We start from the raw sequence: 22,895 nt of genomic DNA, 5'->3' as shown, positions 1-22,895 counted from the left end.
TTTTTCTTTTCCAAGTGAAGCTTTTACACACGTTCAACAGAGAGACATGCCAAGGAATGTTCATTGCAGCATTGTGTTTAATGACAAGAAATTAGAAATGACTCAAATATTCATCTATTAAGAGAGTAGGGATTATTAAGTTGTGATATACTGATAATAAACAAGGAATACCTTCATATATTAGCATGGACAGATCTTAAAAACACCACTAAATGAGATAAAAGCAAATTACATTTGGATACCATTTATTTAAATTTAAAAATGTTGAGTGTGGTACTACTACACAGCCTTTATGGATATATGTAGACATACACACTCACAGTAAAAGTGTAAAGAGCCCTAACCAGTTTGGCTCAGTGGATAGAGCGTCGGCCTGCAGACTGAAGGGTCCCAGGTTTGATTCCGGTCAAGAGCATGTACCTTGGTTGCGGGCACACCCCCAGAAGGGGGTGTGCAGGAGGCAGCTGATCGATGTTTCCAACTCTCTATCCCTCTCCCTTCCTCTCTGTAAAAAATCAATAAAATATATATATTTTTTAAAAGTGTAAAGACATGGATTAGACATACTCTATATTTAAGATGAGAGCTGCTTCAGGTGTTAGAGAGGGAAATATGTTTGAGGACAGGAATAGAGAAGGTGTGTGTTTATTTCTTTAAATAAAAAAGATCTTGAAATAACCATTGCTAAATAGTGTTCATTTTGAGTGGTGAGCACATCAGCACTTGTATTATCCTTTGTAAATGTTGTTTTTAATGTATTAGCGTAAAATTGATTAATAACATTATATGAGTTCCAGATGTACAACTTGATAAGACATCATCTCCATATTGCTGACCAAAATCTAGTCTCCTTCCATCACCTACATTTGGCCCCTTTTACCGTCTTCATCATCCCCTTACCCTTCTTCTCTGGTTAGCACCACACTGTTGGCTGTATCTATGAGTTTGTTTGTTATAAATTAAAAGGCAACAAATGAACAAATAAAAGAAACAAACTGTTAGTTGTTCTTTTAATTAAAAATATCCTAGACATTTACCTTCCAGGGCACTGGTCTCCTATAACCAAATCACTTCGGAGCCCGTGAAAGCTGCGCAGGGCCTTCCCTCTCCCCTCTGTACCTTGGAGGTCTTTGGTCAGACCCTGATTCAGTCTAGACAAGGCTTTGCTGGCAGTATTCTGCTCAGCTGCACATGTGTTAACTATCCTAAAAAGGCAGTCTCAATTCAGTTTCAGGGGGAGAAGCGAATTTAGAATCATGATTCATCTGCAGTGATTTTTTAAAATATTTTAGGATAAATGTTAGAATACTATCTAACTGTAAAACAACACAAATGAGACATTTCTCTACTCGGACCTTTTTCCTATGTGTCCCACCTGCAAATTTATTATACAGTATAATTTCCTGAAAGGAGGTTGTGATCTCCCAATTTTAAAACAAAACATAGGTGACCTTCCACATCTAATCATTCTTTTCTAGAGCTAAAGCGAGAGCCCAAATGTTATGAAAAAGAAAACCCTCGGGGAAGAACTGCACTTCTTTGCACCTCACCAGAATTACTGGGAGTGTTTCAAATTGTTTTAAAGAAAATTCTGCCTTGCCTAGGGCTGGAGTGAGGGCGGAAAGTGAAGGGAGTGGATCAATACCAAAGCCGTCCCAACTTTGCCTGAAGTGCCTGGTGATTAGAGGAAATGGCTTATCAGTTCCTTTTACAACCTGGAAAAGAAATGATTTGCAGAATCAATGAATGCCTGGCAAAGCCTGTCAATCTTTGTGGTTCAAAGATGTATGTCTTCATTACCATCAGACACATGAGTCAGAGGGAACCTAAATTCCACCATCCAGTGCATCACCCCAGGAAAAGGTATCACAGTGGTGATTGGATGTGGTTAGGTAAACAAATGCTGGTTTTACTTTTATTATCTGGACAGCTTAATAGTTGCCTTAAGAGAAAATTCAAATCTATTGCAACTCAGTGGCAAAGGTGGCAGAAAGAGTGGAAGGACACAGACATAAATACTCTGACAATGATGTGTGCAATCATGCCAGCTGCTGAAGACTCTGGGATGTTCAAACAGCTACTATGAAGTCAAGGAGGAGAGAGTGTTTTCCTGGTTAGTGCTGTAGAGGGAGAAGGCTGAAAAAGAGCACATAGAAAGTGCTTGTACCCTGGGAAACCAGCCCAACAGAGCTTACATAAGTCCCCCCTTTCATCCTGCAAGTTATTTCTGGGCTAGAATGTTTAAATAAGAACAAGAGGGATGGTTCCTCAGGATTGCAGTGCTGGGACAGAGAACCTTTTAGCGGAGGCAGGGTGGAACTGCGGAGGCAGACACATTCCAAGAAAAAGTCCTCGACCAGAGAGGTTTGGCTCAGAGGGCAGTGGCCAGGCAGCTGGAGTCCGAAGACTCCCACCTTCTAACCAGGAAAATCTGTTTATAGGTCCTTGAACTCTTTGCATCCTTGTGGTTGGGCATGGCCAGGGAATTGCATCGCAGTGTACACGAGCCATCCTGGGCTGAGCATTTTTCTTCTAAGCAATTTAAATAGAACCCATGGTATTTATTGAGACTCTGGGGGCCACAGAAAACACAGTTGGCTTTCCCCTCTGGGTTCAGACTTTATTGAGAAATATATCATTGGAAATGAGATAACCCGAGATCCAAATGCCAGCTTTTACCCATGGAGTTGAATTAGAATACAGCTCGGATTTGCAACCACTAACTTTTCTCTCTGGATGAAACCCTCCCACCCAGCCAGGGCGGGGAGGGAGACAGCGCAGGCCTCTGAGTCAGGCGAGCTACTCAGCACATGTGTGCAGAGGCGAGGCTACTCCAGACTGAGAGAATGCAGAGCCCTAGGCCCAGTCCCTTCTCTCCAACTCACTCAACTGCTCAGCAGGAGGGGGAGGGGTATGGAAAAGAGGAGGTGGATGGGGGGGGGGGGCGGTGCGAAGAGGAGGATGGGGAAAGAAATGGGAGGGGGAGGGGAAATGGGAGGGAGTGGAGGAAAAAAGGAGAGAATGGCACAAGTGTTTTTCCCACACTTTTCCTGCCTAAGGAAATGTTTTTCTCTATAGAAATATAAAACCTGTTCTGTTGTCTGTAATGGACTTTAAAATGCTCCATCCTGGATGCTGTGATAGATTTGTTTATTTTAATCCACATGCTAGGTGTGGGGTTAGTTAACCTAAGCAGAAATATACACTTCAGCATGGCCAGAAGCACTCAAATCTCTCCCCTGGGAAAGTTATAAACTAGTAGTTGTTGAGAATGCCCATCCAACCTCTTAATTACAGACACAGAACCCAAGGCCTCACTAGATGTAATACTGACTTGCTCAGGGTCGGAGTTAGCTAACTGCACAGCTGGGACCAGAAACCTGGGCTCCTTGTCTGTGGGCCAGTGGCCTCCTTTCAAGGAACTACATTTACTTTAGTGTTGAAGTATTACTAGTTAACATTTCTAGGGTTCTTATTACATAACCAGCACTGTCCCAAATACATGCATTATCCCATTTAATCCTCACCATCACAGTGAGATTGTTCATATTATTATTCCCATTTAACAGATGAGAACACTTATACCAAGAAAGGGACTTATGGAAGGTCACTCAGTGAGTGAGTGTCAGAGCAAGGACTCAGACCCAGACACTGGAGTGCAGAGTGCAGCAGCCTTCCTCACAAAGTCAGGGTGAGACAGTCCTTTCGAGAAGAGCTTGCCTAACCCTTCCATCCCCCCCACAAGGGAAACAGGTCCAAGAGCAGAGGAAGTGTGACTGCACTCACTTTATGAATGTAGCTGATCTAGCTCAACGATTTTTTCTGACAACAGGTTTGTTGGGTATTTCTAGAAGAAATGGATCCATTAGTCTCCTGCTCTTATTAGTATACAGAGCTGCATATGATAAGAGCTCAATAAATGACACAATAGAATTCATCACACTATTAATGATGAATATCAGACTACTTGTTTGGTTCAATTAACATGCAGTTTCATCATTGACATGATTTTCAATGAAAAACTCATTAATTGACTACAGAGAAAATAAGGAAGACTGATTGCCAAAATATGGCAGTCTTTAATTACATGAATATGGCAACTATCCTCATAGGAGGGGGAGGAAAGGGAAGACTGGAGGGAAACACGGACCCTACTTGAGGCCAGCATGGCTTCTAGAATGGGTGGTAATATGCTCTCTTTGGCCTTGACTACCCAACACCAAACCATCATTCATATGGTTAATTCTGAACAAAAAAAAATCAAGTCAGTGAAAAGCAGACCAGCCAATTCTTTTTTTTTTTTTTTAACCTGATTGGCCATTAACTTCTGTGCTCACATCTACTTTAGAGAAAAAGACATCTTTATTTTGAAAAAATCAGGGGAAAAGCCTCACTGGTCTGGTCATTAACTGAAAAATGTAGCTCTCTTTCTCATTGATAAAGTTGCATCAGCTAACGTGATTTGGGGATGTGGGAAACTGTGTGACACAGGATAAAGCAGACCAGGGATAGCATGGCCCAGCATCAGTATTCAGATAGTTAAAATGCTTGTAAATGAGTTATTCAATGTTCCCAGGGTAATTTGTTCCCATTTACTTTACTTCTGAATAATGAGCTTCTTCTTATCTTTCTGGTGGATACTATCTCCAAAATGACCTGATCAATTACTGCACATTGTCTTGTTATAATAGCTCCTTTTTGTGGTAAAACTGTGTCCACAAAAGAACAAATAAATGAATAAAATCCTTTGGATCAAACTTCTGTGCTACAGGATGAGCTCACAGAGTAAAGAGACCTGGGTCAGAGCCTCAGCTCTGCCATCAGCCACTGGATGACTCAGCACAGTCACTTCCCCTCCCAGGGCCTCAATTTTCACACAAGAGAAGATGTGAGCTAGATGATCACTCAGATATTTACAACTGTCTTTTGAGAGGCAAAGAATTATGGGAAGGGTCCCTGAATTCAAGACAGGCCAGTACTACTGAGTACTAACACTTGAGTAGATACACATAAAATACTCATAAAATTTGCCTCTGGTTTTCTGTATACAAAGACTTCCTATTCAATTTGATCACTTCATTAAATTGATAAAATATAGTTAAAGAAATCATAATGAATAATATATGCTTCAGTATTTTAACTTAACACATATAAATGTTCATTTGTTTCCCAATCCTTTCACAGGGTCAAAACATTTCCTTCAATTTTGGAGTCACCCATTAGGAACTCTCTATGATTTCTAGCTTTGATTTGCTTGAAGGGAAGCAAGAACTTAAAATCTTTGATAAACAATGTTATTTTAAAAATCCCTCTAGAATTCTATCTATTATTTTTGTACCATTTTATGATCATCCTCTCATCCACACCTAACTTATGACAGTACTTTTTAGTCGCTTACCTTTATCAAACTGCAAATAATTCATTTTCCACAAGAATAAACACTGATTTTGCATTTCATTGATTTAGTTAAAATTTAATTGTGTTACAAAATTGCAATAATATGTATAATTGACATGAAGAAGTCTGGATTTTTTGTTTTTTTAATCCTCACCCAATGATATGTTTGTTTGTTTAATTATTTTACAGAGAGACAAAGAGAGAGAAAAGCATCCATCTATTGCCTTCTGTATGTGCCCAGATTGGGGATCAAACCTGCAACCTAGGTATGTGCCCTCACCAGGAATTGAACCCACAGCCTTTTGGTGTTTTGGACAACACTCCAACCACCTGAGCCACCCGGCCAGGGTGGCATGAACAGGTTTGGTCACAAATATGATGATGCTGGTAAGTACAGAACTCAAATGAAGGGTATGGATGTAATAGAGTCAGGAAGACTAGATTTTAATGATAGCATGCAAAAGAAGTGTATTGGAAGGATGTCAAACAAAATTGAAGGAAAAGCTATATAACCAATTCTCAGAGAGCTGGGAACTAGGGAAGCACTGGATATCTTGGGAGCAGGTACTAACAGGCAATCTCTTCAGGGTGTCATCACTGGATAAATCGGTTCCAACTGTTTTTTCATCTTTGTGTTACTCTGATCCAGATCTGAATCTCCAGGAGAGGGAATCTGACTGGCCTATGGAACATATGAACTCTCTCAACCAGGGAACCCCAGACACTGTAAAGGACCATCCCTCACAACTGCATGCCCTGAGGAGGGGCTGTTCCCCAAGGCACCCTGAGGTGCTGAGGAGGGGATGCACAGTGGGCCTAGGTCAGTGGTCGGCAAACTCATTAGTCAACAGGGCCAAATATCAACAGTACAACGATTGAAATTTCTTTTGAGAGCCAAATTTTTTAAACTTAAACTATATAGGTAGGTATATTGTTATTAACTTAATTAGGGTACTCCTAAACTGGCCTTTGCTAAAAACGTCCTCAATCTGATTGAGGTACATTCGCTGAGGTCGACCCCTTCCAACTCTGCCATCCACACTGGTCTTGTATACTTGTCTCATATAGACGAGTGGGGATGGGAGAGTTGGAAGGGGTCGACCTCAGCAAACGTACCTCAAAACAATGTACCTCCCCCCCCCTCCACGCACGCTGTGTATCCGCGGCCCACCTACGCCATGTCTCCTGTCGCCCAACCGACCGACATCCCCACTTCTTCTAAGGCCACTTCTTCAAAATAGACTCGCCCAGGCCGAAAACTGACTTCTGCGCATGGGTCACGAAGTTTCAATCGCACTGTACGTGCGCGCCCGCACGTGGTATTTTGTGGAAGAGCCACACTCAAGGGGCCAAAGAGCTGCATGTGGCTCGCGAGCCGCGGTTTGCCAACCACTGGCCTAGGTCTATAAGCTTGTGCATGAAACAACATTAGCCACGGGAGATTTGGAGCCCTTGAAATGAGTCCTGATTCTGGCTAGAAGAAGGTGAAAGGTGGTCAAAATACAAGGAAATGTTCAGCAGCTGACTAACTCCCAACTGCTTTGTGCACTGGCATCTATTTTCCCAGCAGCTCTCAAGGCTACTGCCTTCTGAAGCTCTGAGTGAAGTGTACCCATTTCCTTGACCACCTACATGGTTCCCATGAGAGTCGGTGTCTGGTCTGGATCTGGGCCTAGCTTGTCACTTAGCTGTGTGATCTTGGGTGAAGCATTGCTTCTACAAACCCAGTCTCCCAGATGTAACATTTTGTCATTTCTGTATCTTCCTTCCTCCATATACTTGACTATAACTCAGTAAAGCAGATATACCTCTATAGCATTTATTGGTTTTATTTTACATGTCGATAAAAATTACAGTGCAAATTGTACTTTGGTTTGAATGGAACTGTATAAATATGTAAATACAGTACTTAGAGATAAATTAATATACCAATAAAAAGCATTAAAACACAGGCTGCCATTTATTTGCACCATAATGACATCTCATTGTCAGTATTTTTGTTTGTTTTCAGTACTGCTGGCCTTGGTTTGCTTCCTTTCAAAGATGATTTGAATACAATTCTCAAGATGTGGTTTCCTGGATTGTTCTAAGGGCAGGAGATAATTTGGTTTCTTTCAGAAAGTCCATCGAGATGATCTTATGCATTGTGGGATATCCCCCAGACCCTACCCCAGATAAAGGTGAGGAAACTGAATGAAGGTCAGACTTTTACTGGCTGGCAGGATGGGAGCTCAGGATTGAAATTAAATTCAGTCATAGACAGAAATATTACCGTGCACTTGAGTTTACAGACTGCGAGATTTATCTTACAGAGATTTGAGCTTTATTTAGTAGATGATAGGAAGCTAAGTAAGGCAAGTGACATGTCCAATATTTATTTTAGAAAAGTCACTTTGGCAGCAGTGTGGAAGATAAATTAAAAGTGAGAGAAACTCGCAGAGGGGAGACCAGTCAGGAGGTGAGCCAGGAGGTTGAGCCAACAGGCTGGGTTGGAGGGAATGCAGGGGAGGAAAGCTAACTTACTTTCCATGGGGACATGTTGCTAGATTACATTTCCCAGCCTTTCTTGCTGGGGTCAATGTTACTGAATTTAGACCAGGGTAATGTAGGCAGAAGTAAAGTACACCATGTGCAGCCTCCCTAATGAACCTCCATGGGTCCTGTCTTCCTCAGTCCACCATCCAGAATGTAGACACCAGGGTGACCTGGCAACCATGTGGTGATAGTAGAGCCTCCATGGGCTGGGTCCCTGAATGACTGCACGGAGAACACACAAACACACATACCCTCAACATGTGAGCAAAACATATATTTCAATTTTGTAAAATGTCCAAGTTCATCTGATAGTGCAGCTAGTATCATCTTCATTAATATGATTTCTGAACCTGTCTGGTTAGAGCAGGGCTCGTTCTTTGAATGCACTACTGTAAACCCACTCTGCCCTCATTATAGGAAAAACAGGAAAGTATGAAGAAGAAAATACATATTGCGTATCACCTCACCCACCAGGGATAAGCAGTCTTAGCAATCTGGTATATTTCCTCTCACTCTTTTTATTTTCTCTAATAAAAAGGGTATATAGTCTGTTCGGATATTAAATTTCTCATTTAGTGACTTATTTATTCACTAGACATTTATTGTGTGCCGTGTGCAGGCACTGTGCTCAATGCTAGAGATAAAAAAATAGACACAACACAGTTCCTGTTCTCAAGAGAAGTACAGGCTTGTGGAGGACAAAGATGCCTAAACAGACAATGACTAAGAAAATGACAAACAAATTGTGTCAGCAGAGGGACAGAGAAGGGAGTCAAGGAAGCAAAAAGGAAGGGTCTCAGTCCCTAACATAGTAAAAAAAAGACACAGTTATTGAGGGCTTGCTATGTGTCAGAGACTGTTCTAATCACCTTTCAGATATAAACTAATTTAATTCTCATGACAGTCCCATAAGATACATATCACTGTATCTCAATGCTATAGGCGAGGAAACTAAACCATAGAAAGGTTAAGTAACCTGCCCCTTGTCCGGTCTCACAGCTACTTAGTATGAAGGAGGATTTGGCAGTGTGTGTGTGTGTGTGTGTGTGTGTGTGTGTGTGTGCTCGCGCTTGGGCATATGCGCGTCCGTGTTGACTTGGCTCCCTAGAAGAGTTTCAAAGAGGGGTTAGGAAAGGATTGACTTCCATGTGAGAAGCTGCAAGTGGGGTCGTGGTTACCTGGTAAAGCTGAAACAGGACATATGGCCCTGATCTCTGGATCTCACTACATTCCTGCTGGACTCCTGGTATAAGAACCTGATGTGAAGATGTGGTAGGCTCATTTGAGCAAGTAAGGCTCTAAAGCAGTGGTTCTCAACCTTCCTAATGCCGCGACCCTTTAATACAGTTCCTCATGTTGTGGTGACCCCCAACCATAGAATTATTTTCGTTGCTACTTCATAACTATAATTTTGCTACTGTTATGAATCATAATGTAAATATCTGATATGCAGGATGTATTTTCATTGTTACAAATTGAACATAATTAAAGCATAGTGATTAATCACAAAAACAATATGTAATTATATATGTGTTTTCCGATGGTCTTAGGCGACCCCTGTGAAAGGGTCATTCGACCCCCAAAGGGGTCTCAACCCACAGGTTGAGAACCGCTGCTCTAAACCGCTTTCTTTGTTATGGGGTGGGGCCATAACAGTAGTAACAAAGAAACAGAATTTCTGGAGGATGAGGCCCAGAAATTAGGATTTTAAAAAGATTCCCAGGTGATTCTAATGTGCAGCCAAGGTTGAGAACCACTGGCATAGAAGAAGGAAAGCTGTTCATCAGCTATTTGGCTTATGAAATCATATTGACTCCACTTGCTAATAAATGTGGCTCGAGTGCTGCACCATAATCTGAGATTTGTAACCCCTCCTCCCGGGAGCCTGGGGCTGGTGAAAATCAAACAGGAGTGAGAGGAGAAAGACCTCCTTCCTCTACAATGACAACAGCTCAAAGCTCTATCACATCCAGAGGGTCATGCATTTTCAGTGACCCATAGCCTTAAAAGTTAAGTAAAGGAATAAGGTGCCTATAATATCACTGATGAGTTAGGGCAGTGGTTGGCAAACTCATTAGTCAACAGAGCCAAATATCATTAGTACAACGATTGAAATTTCTTTTGAGAGCCAAATTTTTTAAACTTAAACTATATAGGTAGGTACATTGTTATTAACTTAATTAGGGTACTCCTAAGGCTTAGGAAGAGCCACACTCAAGGGGCCAAAGAGCCGCATGTGGCTCACCAGCCGCAGTTTGCCGACCACGGAGTTAGGGGAAGTGGTGATGCTGTGGAGAGGCTGAGTTCTCAGCACAAATCTGTGAACAAACCTGGCTGAAGCCATCCTTTAATCAAGTATAAGGTAGGCTTGCAACCTTCCTGTCTTCATCTGCCATGCATGAGGACAAACGATCTTGAAAAAGCATGCACCAAGGCAGCCTTTTCTTCCTTTCCTTTCTTATCGCTAAGTCCCAGCCCAGTAGCACCTAGTCAGAGTTGGAGGGAAACAGAGGAGGCAGATAAAGGAACATGCGCCTGACTGAGGTTAGCAGTGTGGAGAAAGCATTGTCATTGTCACCCTGATTTTTTGTTGAAGCATGCAAGGCCCTGTTTGATCCGGTGCCTGTCTACCTTTCCAAACCCTCCACTCCCATTCTCTCTCACCCCGCCCCCATGCCATACAGGTGTACTTGCTAACCCCCTGGTAGCCGTTTCAGATTCCATTCTGCTCCTCAAACAGGCCAGCATCCCCAGCTTTGGGGCCCTGGCTCTGACCACTGCCTGGCATGCTCTTCCCCAGCTTCTTTTTATATGGCCCCTTCATAGAGCTTCCCCCCTCCGCCCCGCCCCGAGTATTCAAGGATATGTCCTATATTACTAATTTCTTTCTTTCTCTGTCTCTCTCTTGAATGTAAGCTCTATGAGGGCAGGGGTATCACCAATGTTATACGTAACTCTATCCCTAGTGCTAGCATGGTACCTTCCACATTGTAGATACTCAGTAAATATTCTTAAATGAATGAACTAATATCAGACACCACACTAGGTAACAGTCAATTTACAGGTTAAATAATTCTGAAAAATTTGGGGGAGCTCTTTGGTTTGCCATGACATACAAAGGGAAACATCTGATTGATTTTTAACGTTTTAATTTGACAACAAGTCTCATCAAATAAAACCAGGACTATACACCCTCATTTAAACAGGTGACGTGCATCAGCTTTTGTTTGGCATAATTGCTGTCAGACATGGCAAATAAAGCAGCTGTGACTCCTACGAGACCAGCTCCTCTAATTGATGGAAACAAAATTTGCCATTTTATTCGATCTGGAGGCCGAGTGTGTACAGAAAACCTAAATTTACTTCTAGCCTTGACCTAAACTCATCTGTTTGCTATTTGCCTGGTACAATTGAAAGTACCATTCTCACTGCCAGCCTGCCCCGTAATGACTTATCATACTTGCTGTTCCCAATGTTGTCGGAACTATGTCCCCAAAATAATATGCAAACAGTAACGTCTGCAGAAGTCAGTAATTATGCAGGTTTAGCAGCCTAGAAGGTCAGCATATATTATAGAGCAGACAGCTTTGGCTGATTAGAAACCTCAAACACTGATAGCAACTTGAATGTCTATTATTGTTTAAAACAAACAAACAGAAACAACCCAACAGCTACTTCTCCTGTGATTTATTCCTTGAGGATACGGTCAGAAAGATGATTGCACCAGATTGTCCGTAATCACAGGCTTGCGGCATCAAGCGCTTGCCTATGGTACTTGGACCTTTTATCAGGAAGCATCAAGGAACACAAAGGCTGTGTGGGAGACAGGAAAGACAGAAAAAATAGAGAAATTATTCCTTTGAGGTCTGAGAACAGGTGAGAAAGCCAAGTCAGGAAGGGCTGTGTAGACAGAGAGCCCGAGTTTGAATCTGGGGAGGATTATCACTTATTCACCAGGGGACCCAAGGTGGATTCCCTGACCACTCCCAGACTCAATTTTCCATCTATGAAAATAAGAAAAAGAACATTTACCTCACAGGTTGTTGTGAGGATTAAATAACATAATGAATGCGTAACCCTTTTAAACTAAAATTTACTATGGAAATTCTAGGTATAAATTACATGCCTAGGCCTTTTTAATTTTTTAAGTGGATTTGGAAAGTAGTAGACACTTCTGGACATCAAAGGCCTTGACATTCTTTGTAATGCCCTGAATGCTGGGAAGACAATAAGATGGGAAAAGTTCAGGCATCCAAAGACCAGGGTTTGAATCCTACCTCCTCTACTTCTTAACGAGGTAATACTTATCGGTTGAAAAGGAATGCTAAAAGTGGTGGTCCCCTTTAAGGGTCATTACAACATTAAATGAAATAAATGAGTTATGCTACACAATTAGTGATATTATCTGTTCTCAGCAGGAGAAAAGTAGTTTCATGAATCGTGGTAGTCTTTCATGCACAGGATCACTAATTACCTGAATTTTATGCAGGAAATTATATGATCACAAGCATGAATATTCCCATAGGATTTAGGATGACTTCTAGTGAAATTTAAGATCTGTCTATATGATGGAAATTTCACTACCCACAGCCAAGCTTAAATCTACTTTTCTGCCAGCCATAATGACCCAACCTATATTACCACCAAGCAAAATTTATTTTTTTGCCTTTATGGAAAGGCAGAACCTTCTGTGTCATCTGTCATCTGTGTGGTCTTTACAGTCCCCCATATGTTGAACACAAGAGTGAAAACCTGGCTCCAGGTCCTTTTTCAGAGGGGTAACACAATCACCCATTTGGAAGCATGCAACTGTTCAAGTGGTTCAGACCCCCTTACTTTACAACATCAGGCAGCTATTAAATTTTCACTCTGCAATCGGCCTCATGTCTCTTTCCCCAAGGACTGGAGTATGAGAAATTTTCTTCCCTCCCTGGGAAATGTGCTGGGTTCGTGATTAAATTTTCTGCTGGTAAATGAGGAAATCAAGGAGACATGAGGTGATTTCAAAAGTACATGTTCCCCATTCTTTTTGGCAGGGCCTAGGGGGAGAAAGAACAACTTGATTATTTTGTATTTTATTCTATTAAGAGAAAAATTAGTGGTCTCTCTAGAGTCATGCATATTTTGAAAAAAAATTAAGTTATAGTAATTCAAGTGATTCCAGTAATTAGGAACTTGGTTTTGTCAACAATGAAAACACCAGCTGAGACCCTAAGGATCGAGGGTTCATTGTAGGAGGTGGAAGGAGGGAGTAGGAACAACGTGTCCCTGTGTGATACGACCGCTCTGCGTCCTATATTGCAGGAGTGGAAGCAGGTTTTCTCTAGGGCTGTGATTCACTTCCAATCCCCCTGCCCCTCATAATGCAGCAGCACAAACGGTGTGGCTCCCTTGGATATTCTCAGATGGGGTTCAGTGGGGCAGTTTCCTATACTGAGCAGAACATTTTACATCTGAAATCCACTTAAACCTCATACTATTCCTGTGAGGAGGCATTATGGTTACCCACTTTACAGAAAATAAATATGAACTTGAGAGATTTAAAATAGCATGTAGAGTTGATTGCTAGACAGTGGTGGAATTCAAATCCAGTCTGTGCTCTTCAGCGTTGGTACAGGGGGCCTCGCTAGAACTGCTCACTTTTTGCAGCCCTGCTTACCATGAGGTTCAGCAGGAGTGCTACTCCTGTAGGAAGTAAATATTTGTTAAAGAAACCTCAGATAACTCTCTGTCTTAAATAATTGGTAATATGTTACCACCCTGCATTTGTCTCTGTTTCCACAGCACCCACATTATATTTAGACCTCTAATAATATTTTTGGTGCTTTACCTTAACCATTTTAATAGCAGATCCATCCATCCATCCATTCATCCATCCATTCTTTCCTTCCTTCCTTCCTTCCTTCCTTCCTTCCTTCCTTCCTTCCTTCCTTCCTTCCTTCCTTCTTCCCTCCCTCCCTCCCTCCCTCCCTCCCTCCCTCCCTCCCTCCCTCCCTTCTTTCCATTCCTTCAACATCCCTTGATAAATCTATACTGATCCCCTTGTAGTCTCTAGGCACTTATTAGGTGTTTAGAATAAATGGTGAACAAAATAGCCATGGTCCTTGACCTCACAAGTTTGCAGTTTTTAATCAAATCATCACTCAAATATGTAACTACAAATTGTGGCAAATACTATAAAGAAGGGCAGGAAGTCGTGAGTGCACGTAACAGGTGTTTCTGACTTCCTTGGGGCGGAGGGGCGGGGGCACTAGATTGGAGACAGTCTCCCGGAGAAGTGCCATGTGAGCTGAGAGCTGAAAGATGGTAATATCACTCACTAATGTTTCCTATGTGCCACGCTTTGTCCTAAGCACTTTTCATGTAGTAACTCCTTGACTCCTTGAATCCTTAAGATGACCCTACCTATTACTTCCCAGAACCAGAACTCAGAAGCCCTACCCCACTGCTTTCCAGGTTGGTAAAGAAGAGGAGGGAAGCATCTCAGAGCGCAGGTGTGGCAGCTGCACAGGACTTGGAGACACCCTCACAGAAAGCAGAGAGGGGAGGTGTGTGGTAACACCAAGGGGTAGGGAGGGCCGGTGCTGAGGTCTTTGACTTTACTTCTCCAAGTTTTGAGAAATCACTGCATTTTTTTCCCCTTAGGCTAGGTAAGTGACATGGTTGGATTTGAGTTTTCAAAGATCACGCTGGCTGCCGCCTGGACATTGGAATGTAGGGGAGCAGGGAGGGTGAGACCACTGGGAGCATTGCAGTCCTGCGAGGTGGGAGGGTGGTTGGACAAGAGCGAGAGCCCTAGAGATGGAGACCAGTAGATGGATTCAACCATATATTGGTAGCCATGCAGTCAACTCTGTGTATGTGTGTAAAATTCACATAGATTTATCTGATAAAATATGGTCTTTAGTTTTATATTCACTCTGAGTTTCTCTGGTCTCTGTCCCCAAGTCCCTCACGGATATGCTTTTTACGCCTCAGTTATAACCTCTCGTTGGGCAGTGTTGTTGCTTACAATCATACATTTCCTGAGGTCTTCAGGGCTTGGAACACATACCTGCAAGCAGCAGTGCTAAGCCCCTTGGCACACTAGTGGATGCTGCTTAACATTGACAATGAGAGTTGAGGAAACCTAAATTCAGCAAGCCTATGATTTTTCTTGGTTCAGTGTTTCTGTTTGCAGATTAAAAGCAAACTGTCATAAATCCCATAAATATGAGTAGAGGTTCAAAGGGCAATTTTAAAAGATTTTTATAATGAGGCAGTAAAAGTTACATTGTGATAACATGCCCATAAACATAGAAAAACCACTCAGAAAGAATACATACCCCTATGTTCATTGCAGTGCTATTTATAATAGCTAAGATCTGGAAATAGCTCAAGTGCCCATCAGGAGATGAGTGGATAAAAAAACCTGTGGTACAGCCCAGCCAGTGTGGTTCAGTGATTGAGCACTGGCCCATGAACCAGGAGGTCACAGTTTGATTCCCAGTCAGGGCACATGCCTTGGTTGTGGGATTGATCCCTACTGGGGGGCGGGCAGGAGGCAGCCAATCTATGTTTCCCTCTCATGGATGTTTCTATTTCCCTAACCCTCTCCCTTCCTCTCTGTAAAAAAATCAATAAGAAATATATATTTTTTAAAAGCTGTGGTACATTTACACAATGGAATACTATGCAGCTGTGAAAAAGAAGGATCTCTTACCCTTTGAGACAGCATGGAGGGGCCGGGAGAGTATTATGCTAAGTGAAATAAGCCAGTTAGAGAAAGAAAAATATCTCATGATCTCACTCATGTGTGAAATATAATAAACAAAATGAACTAATGAACAAAATAGATCCAGAGATAGAAGCATGGAACAAAATCAAGAACCTCAGAAGGAAGAAGGTGGGGGGGGGGCGGCCAGGAAGAGATTAATAAAAAAAACTTATATGCATATATGCATAGCCCATGGACACAGACAATAGTGTGGTAAAGGCTTGGGGGTGGTATTTGGGTACGTGGTGGAGGGGGTTTGAGGGGGTAAAAAGGGATATCTGTACTACTTTCAACAATAAAGATTAAATTTAAAAAATATATAGAAAAATCATATAGACTGAATACTTATTAAACTACTCCCGATATCTTTTAAACTAAATGGTAAAGTGCTAAGAGCCAAACATACTTGTTTATAAGTATTACAGAATTTCAGAAGGGATGTTTTAAAATCAGATACTGGAGAGAAATCTCCATAGTTTATATGTATAACTATATTGTATAACTATATGTATAACTGACACATATAGTTATATGTATAGTTATATGTATAACTATATTGTATAACTATATGTATAACTTGCACACATATACAAAATGAAAGAGACAATTGCATAAATTTTATCCCCCAATTGTCAAATCAGATACTTGAGATAACATGTTTTCCAGTTTTAGAAATATGTCTTGTTTTGTTTTGTATCAGGAAGGTAATGTCTGAATCTGAGAAACTGACATCTTAAATCTATTCAATGACTGAATTGTTTGGGGCTGAGAACATGGATGCTGAGAATGGTGTCGCTAGGTTTATACATTTACAACTATAAGGCTTAGAGAACTTACATAGAATAAAGAACTTCTTAGTTTTGTCCCTAAGCCATGGCCAGATGTGACCACAGTTCCACAGGGTCCTGCAGAGCTGGAGCTTCTATGCAGGCAGAGAATCCAGATGGGTCTCCAGGATGAGCAAACCCCCTGGGGAGCAATGCTGGGTATAATCCCTCTGGGAACATATCCCCTTAGAGCAGTGGTTCTCAACCTTCCTAATGCGGCGACCCTTTAATACAGTTCTTCATGTTGTGGTGACCCCCAACCATAAAATTATTTTTGTTGCTACTTCATAACTGTAATTTTGCTACTGTTATGAATTGTAATGTAAATATCTGATATGCAGGATGTATTTTCATTGTTACAAATTGAACATAATTAAAGCATAGTGATTAATCACAAAAACAATATGTAATTATATATGTGTTTTCCGATGGTCTTAGGCGACCCCTGTGAAAGGGTCGTTCGACCCCCAAAGGGGTCGCAACCCACAGGTTGGCGACCCACAGGTTGAGAACCGCTGCCTTGGAGGGTCACAGAGCCCTGGTAGGAGAGCAAGGCCAGTGCTTTGAGCTCCATCATAAGCCTAGAGGACAAAAGAAACCCAATGAGCTTTTTTTTTTTTTAAGTGGTAAAGGTGATGGAAAGTGTGAGGATTATTTGCAATCATTTGTCTTGGACCTCAATTCTCAGGTATATATTTGAAGTTGGTTTGTTTACAAAGACACATCCTCCTTCCTCCCTCCCTCTCTCTCCCCTTCTTTCAGGACTTCCTCCCATAATCTATATTTATGAAATGCCTGTGAACAATACTGTCGTAGTCACTGCAGAGAGCGCCAAGGCAATCAGCCAGATAACCCAAGCCAAAATCAAAACAAAACTGTTCCTAGAAAAAAACAAAACACAAGAGTATCATTTCTGAGCCAAACTTTAATAATGATAAGCCAAAATTCAGATAATTGGGGTAATTGTGGTTTGTTTTGTCTGTTTGACTTAATTAGCTGGGTAATGTCCTTAGTTTTAATTACATCTGGGGTGGTAGAACCCAAACACTACGCAATCCCTGCTCTGGGTGATTTGAGGCAAACTGCTTTACCTCTCTGATTCTTAATTATAAAATTTTCCTCAATTATATATATTTTATATATTTCAAAAGTTCCCTCAATTTAAAATTATAAAAGTGCTATGAAGATTGAATGAAGTCATATTTGGAACTGCCTGGCGCTCAGTAATACAGAGCCCTCGGTAAGAACTGTTATTGTCTTTATTCAGGTGAAACTTACAGGGATGGGAGGGGCTTCCAGGAAGCAACAAAGGGGTGGGCAAACTTTTTGACTCGAGGGCCACAATGGGTTCTTAAACTGGACCGGAGGGCCAGACCTGCCCCGGGATTCACCAAAAGGTGTGTCCTCTCTCTGTATGTTGGCCATGACACCACTGTGCTTTCCTGGGGCCCCAGTGAGTCTGCAAGTCCCTGAAACCAGAGAAATGGGGTTGCCCTTCGCACCCCACTTGTAAAGTACATTTTCTAGTTACTGATAGTCCTTGGGTAAAGCAATAAGTTTCGTTGAGCCATAGAGTAAGGAAGCTATTCCTTTTTAAATTCTTCTTCAATGATGATTTCATCAAACAGAAAGTCTCAGTTTGAAGTTATTAAATTTTCAACGCATCATTTACACTTCATAATCTGCATTTTTATCTAAAAGGAGCAAGTAGCAAGCTCAGAACCTCCGGCAACTGACTAGCTAGAATTTAATTTTTAAAATCTCTTTTTAGTGGTTTCTTATGATTAAAATGATAAGATAAAGTTTCCTTTTAAATAACTCTAGGTTAAAAGGGAGGTAATTTAAAAGAATATTAAATACATATGAAGCAACTATGATAAACATGAGGATATGAGTTGGTATGCCAGTGTGACAAAAAATCATGGCTGTCCTATTCAAATGGTTGAAGTTTGGGAACAACTGCTGTAGCCAGAAAGGAACAGTGGTTCTAAACAGCCTCATGACTTCCCAGCCTTATTTTACAGCCATCCTAGGTTCTGCACTCCAAGAGCATGAAGAGGCAATAGGCAAGGTGTCTAAGTATACCTGGGAGCATGGGAGTTGCGGTGTTCTTGAATAGAACAATAAAGGCACATGTACAGAGATAATACACAGTTAGGCAGAAGTAATCTCCAGGGAAACGCAATGGCCTAATCCCAAAGGACCAAACCTCTGTTGGACTCCTGCCTTCTATGTTCCAGAGAACTGTCATATCTGCGTTGAAGGTGAATGTGAAGGGCCCAGAGAGACGGAATGTCCAAAGAAAATAAGACTCATGATCAGGTAAGAAGAAGCCCTTTCTTGGTATTAGTGCACTTACTATATTCCTACTTTTGTGATAAAACTACTAAATCCCATTTCTCTTGGACAGTGGCATGAACACATCACTTTGTAGTCAGCATCTAAAAGGTCATTAGTGAACATAGCTCAAGAGAAAAACAACTAAGTGGAAAATCCCTATCAAAAGAAAACAACCCACAACTTCATAAACTTACTTAGTATATATACTAACTTAATACGTAATCTTCCAAGTAAGTACTATGATCTTATTCCACAGATGGAGAAACAGGCTCAAAGAGGTAAAAGAACATCCCTGTTAAACAGTTAAAAGAGAGGGAGGAGCATCTACTCATTTTTCACTCTATATTCTAACTGAACAGAATAGAATTTGGCTTTGTTTTGTTTCCTTGTTTTTTAAATCAGGGTCAACATACATAAAACTTGAAAGTTCTGGCTCCTTTTCTTTGAATCTGAGACACCTAATAGTTCAAGAACGCTTTTAGATGTTCAAAGCAAGTTTGGACTCATTTTATGGGTTCATTTGTTGATGCAATAAATAGTTAATGATATAGTAAGTCTATGACCCAGGAGAGAGTTTGGATGACATTTTCTATAGTGTTTTCCCTATACACATTTGGTTCAGCTTGTTTTTGTTCGTTCACCAATTCATTCATTTGACTATTTACCAAATGTTTGCTCTATGCTTAGCATTGGCCTTAAAACTTTGCATCTACACACGAGTGAATTTGGAGCCATCCTCAACTCACCAACATCACAGAATCCTCCTGCATCACGTATGTTGTACACACCACCAATCATGTTAAATATGCTCCTACCATGCTTATTATATCAATGTGAGTAAAGGTTCACCCCTGGGAAGGAGAGTAAAGATGAAGAAACAAATGCTTTGATCCGAGAACTGGTTTCTAGAAATCATTTCTTCCTTTTCTTTCTGTTTAAAATGAAAAGGAGAAAGAGAAACCAACAGGCAAAAGAGAGAATCTTCAGCATACAGATGGCTTCCTAAAGATCTTCATAAATACCCAAGTGCATACACACACACTCTTTCTCAACTCCCCCTTTCAGCACAGTGTTTAGAACACTCAGACTGTACGAGTGGTGTAATATAGGTGAGCAGTAAGGTCTGAAAGAGAAGTAAGATGAGCTGTCTTCTATTTGGCTGCAGGGCTCCTCAGTATAACTTTTCCTGTAGTTTATACATAGTCAATTCAACTTACTGCCCTGTTTAATCTAAGTGGACTTTTCAACACCTTGGTATTCTTGCCTTTTCGTAACTATTATTCTTGGTTTGAATGGAAACCTTCACCTGTACCTGTTTTATTTGTCTTTTCAAGAGTGGCTTGTGAACCTCTCTCTTTTGATGAGTCCTCTAACCTCATTATTCTGTTCTTTAAAAAAGCAAAGGCTGATTTAAAAAAAAATGTTTTCTTGCATTCTTTGTCCTGAAGTGCCAAACAGATTTCTGGTTTTCTTGTGTTTTTATTTTAGACAAAATTCCTGTGTAGAAAGTGGAGGATATTACAAATGTGTGTGGTTCTTTTACTGACCCCCTAGATGCAAAATGTAGAGGACTGACTCCGAGTACTTCAAATTATTAATTAACTACTGGTATTAATGTAACATATTTAAATACCAACTATATGTTGGGCAGTATGCTGAGGTTTGGCAATGAAGTGCTAAACAAAGGTATACATTGCATCAGGCTCTGTTTTAGAGAAAATGGTGATTGTACAAATACCCATTACTTTTAGGGGCATAGAACCAAATGCCATTGTTTTCCTCTGCTACAAACACTGTGTGTCTATCATGTATTACATAGCTGTAGATGTAACAAAGAAATGTTAATAAGTCTCGTTTGAATGCACGAATAAATGAGTATGGAGCAGGAGGAGAAGGTGTTTTTAGAAAAGATCAATTAAAATGGTTTAGAATTAGGATTTCAGTAAATATGTAAATGAAAAACTAAGCGCTCAGTAAGGAAAGCACAAGACTGAGGAGACCTAGAATTGAAGTTTTTAAAAACAGTCAAGAGCACCCAAAGGTGAGAAAGAAATGCATCTACAATCTCATGGACCTCTAAAACCATGTAAATCAAACTGCGCCATGGACAGGAAGTCATTTTTAAAACAAAAAGAAAGAGAATATAATGTTCTATATACTGCTTTGTTGATTTATAGCATTTTCTACTCCAGAAATGACAGAAATTGAAAAGACATAAATTGGTCTGTATATGAGCCATGTCGAGAAAGGAACTAAACCAATGCAATCACTCACAATTATTAGGTTATTTTTTAGAACTGGTGGCCTTAAAAAATGTAGAGGTAGTTTACAGTTAAAGATCTCTTCTATGACTTTGCTACCAGGTTCAAATGAAAACAAGTCTTAAAACCAAAACCTTCCCCACATACAGAATTTATTAGAAAGCAGGCACCAAAGAGTCTACAACACATTTGGTAATCTTCTTGAATCCCAATTCTGTCCCTTGAGTATCCACACTTTGCATGAAATCTCACTAGACAGAAACTGGTAATATCTGGGACCAAGATACAGCGAACCCTCTGGATGGCATCAGAGGAGCCCTCCAAATCAGCCATCCAATGGATGCAGTTCTGGCTGCCATTTTACAAGGTACACCCAGCAATTTCCTAGATTGGAGCTTAACACTCCACCTAAGCACAGCTGAAACAGCTAGATGATTTTTTAGAAAATCTGTTTGAGGGCATCAGAGAACTGCAAAAGCAATAAGGAGTCGATGAGCTAAAGTTCCAGATGAAAACTCCCAGAGGGGTGAATAAAGGGTCTTTAGCAGCTTTTCCCCAGGGAGCCTTTGCCAGTTCTGGGGCTGGCCAAGGGGCTGAGAAGCCTAAGCTGGCTCGAGCACAGGCCTTGCTGGGATGGAAAAATCATCAGAGACTGTGGCAGTCATGCAGCCCTGAGGTGGCCCAAACTGGTGGTCTGAATGGCCTCCACAGGACACTAGTGTCCCCTTTAAGACATTTGCTAAATTTGGAAGCTGTGCAGGGTCTGTCATCCAGTATGTTGGGCAATGGAAAATAAACTGGAAACAGAAGAATGTTCAAGACTCAGACTCTGGACAGGAATCAATGACCTTTCTTATATGGGTGAATTTCCATCTCTGAGAGTAAGAAATGATTGTTTGACTTTTACATCATCCGGTCCATCTTTAGCACCATCAATTCACAACTGTTTGCTGTGTATGCATTGACTTTTCTCCCTCTGGCAGCTTCCTCTGTCCCTACTTACCCAGCTCCCCCTCCCATTTGGGAAATTCCTTCGGTTGTGTACAGGGTATATTTTTAAAGCCATGTCCCGGAACCTCAGTGCTGCTGGGGAATTCCTTCTGCAAACGGTTGTATTTGCAAGAGATGAGGCTGGCTTTTTCAGCATTTCATTACAGACCACAAATAGAGGGGTGTCTTCTGGGGTAGGCCAGACAGAACGTTTAGATTCTGCTTCTATGTCCTTTGTGGAATTGAGATATCTTATCTTCCTTCTCTGTTTCATTTCTCCCAGCCTGTATTTCCTGCTTCTCTCAGAACTGCCCCTCATTATCTCTGGAGAAAAATATAGCTGGATCCCTTCCTAACACCATATATAGAGGTGAATTCTGGGCATATGCAGGTGCATAAATTGATAAATGTAATAGAAAGAAATATAGAAGAATATCTTTGTTATCTAGGGTGGGAAGAACTTATTGAATAAAACATCAAAAGCATAACTGGAAAGCAAAAACTATTAATTAATATTATTACTTCAAAAATAAGAATTTCTGTTCCACGTAGGGCAAAGTTAATAGGCAGATGACAAAATTGGAAAAGATATTTGTCACATCTAAATCTGACAAGGGTTTTTTATTTATATTATTAAAGAAACACACACCATAAAGCAGAAGAATGGACAGTGGATCTGAGCAGGCAATTTATAAGAGGATATCACAAAGGCCCACATACATTGAAGAAAAGCTCAAAATCATCTAATCATGTAAATGGATAAATGCAAATTAATGTAATAACAATATA

The sequence above is a fragment of the Myotis lucifugus genome, unplaced genomic scaffold (genome assembly GCF_000147115.1).
Source record: "Myotis lucifugus unplaced genomic scaffold, Myoluc2.0 scaffold_28, whole genome shotgun sequence".
In the NCBI taxonomy this organism is placed as follows: Eukaryota; Metazoa; Chordata; class Mammalia; order Chiroptera; family Vespertilionidae; genus Myotis; species Myotis lucifugus.
Note: the sequence above shows the minus strand (reverse complement) of the source record.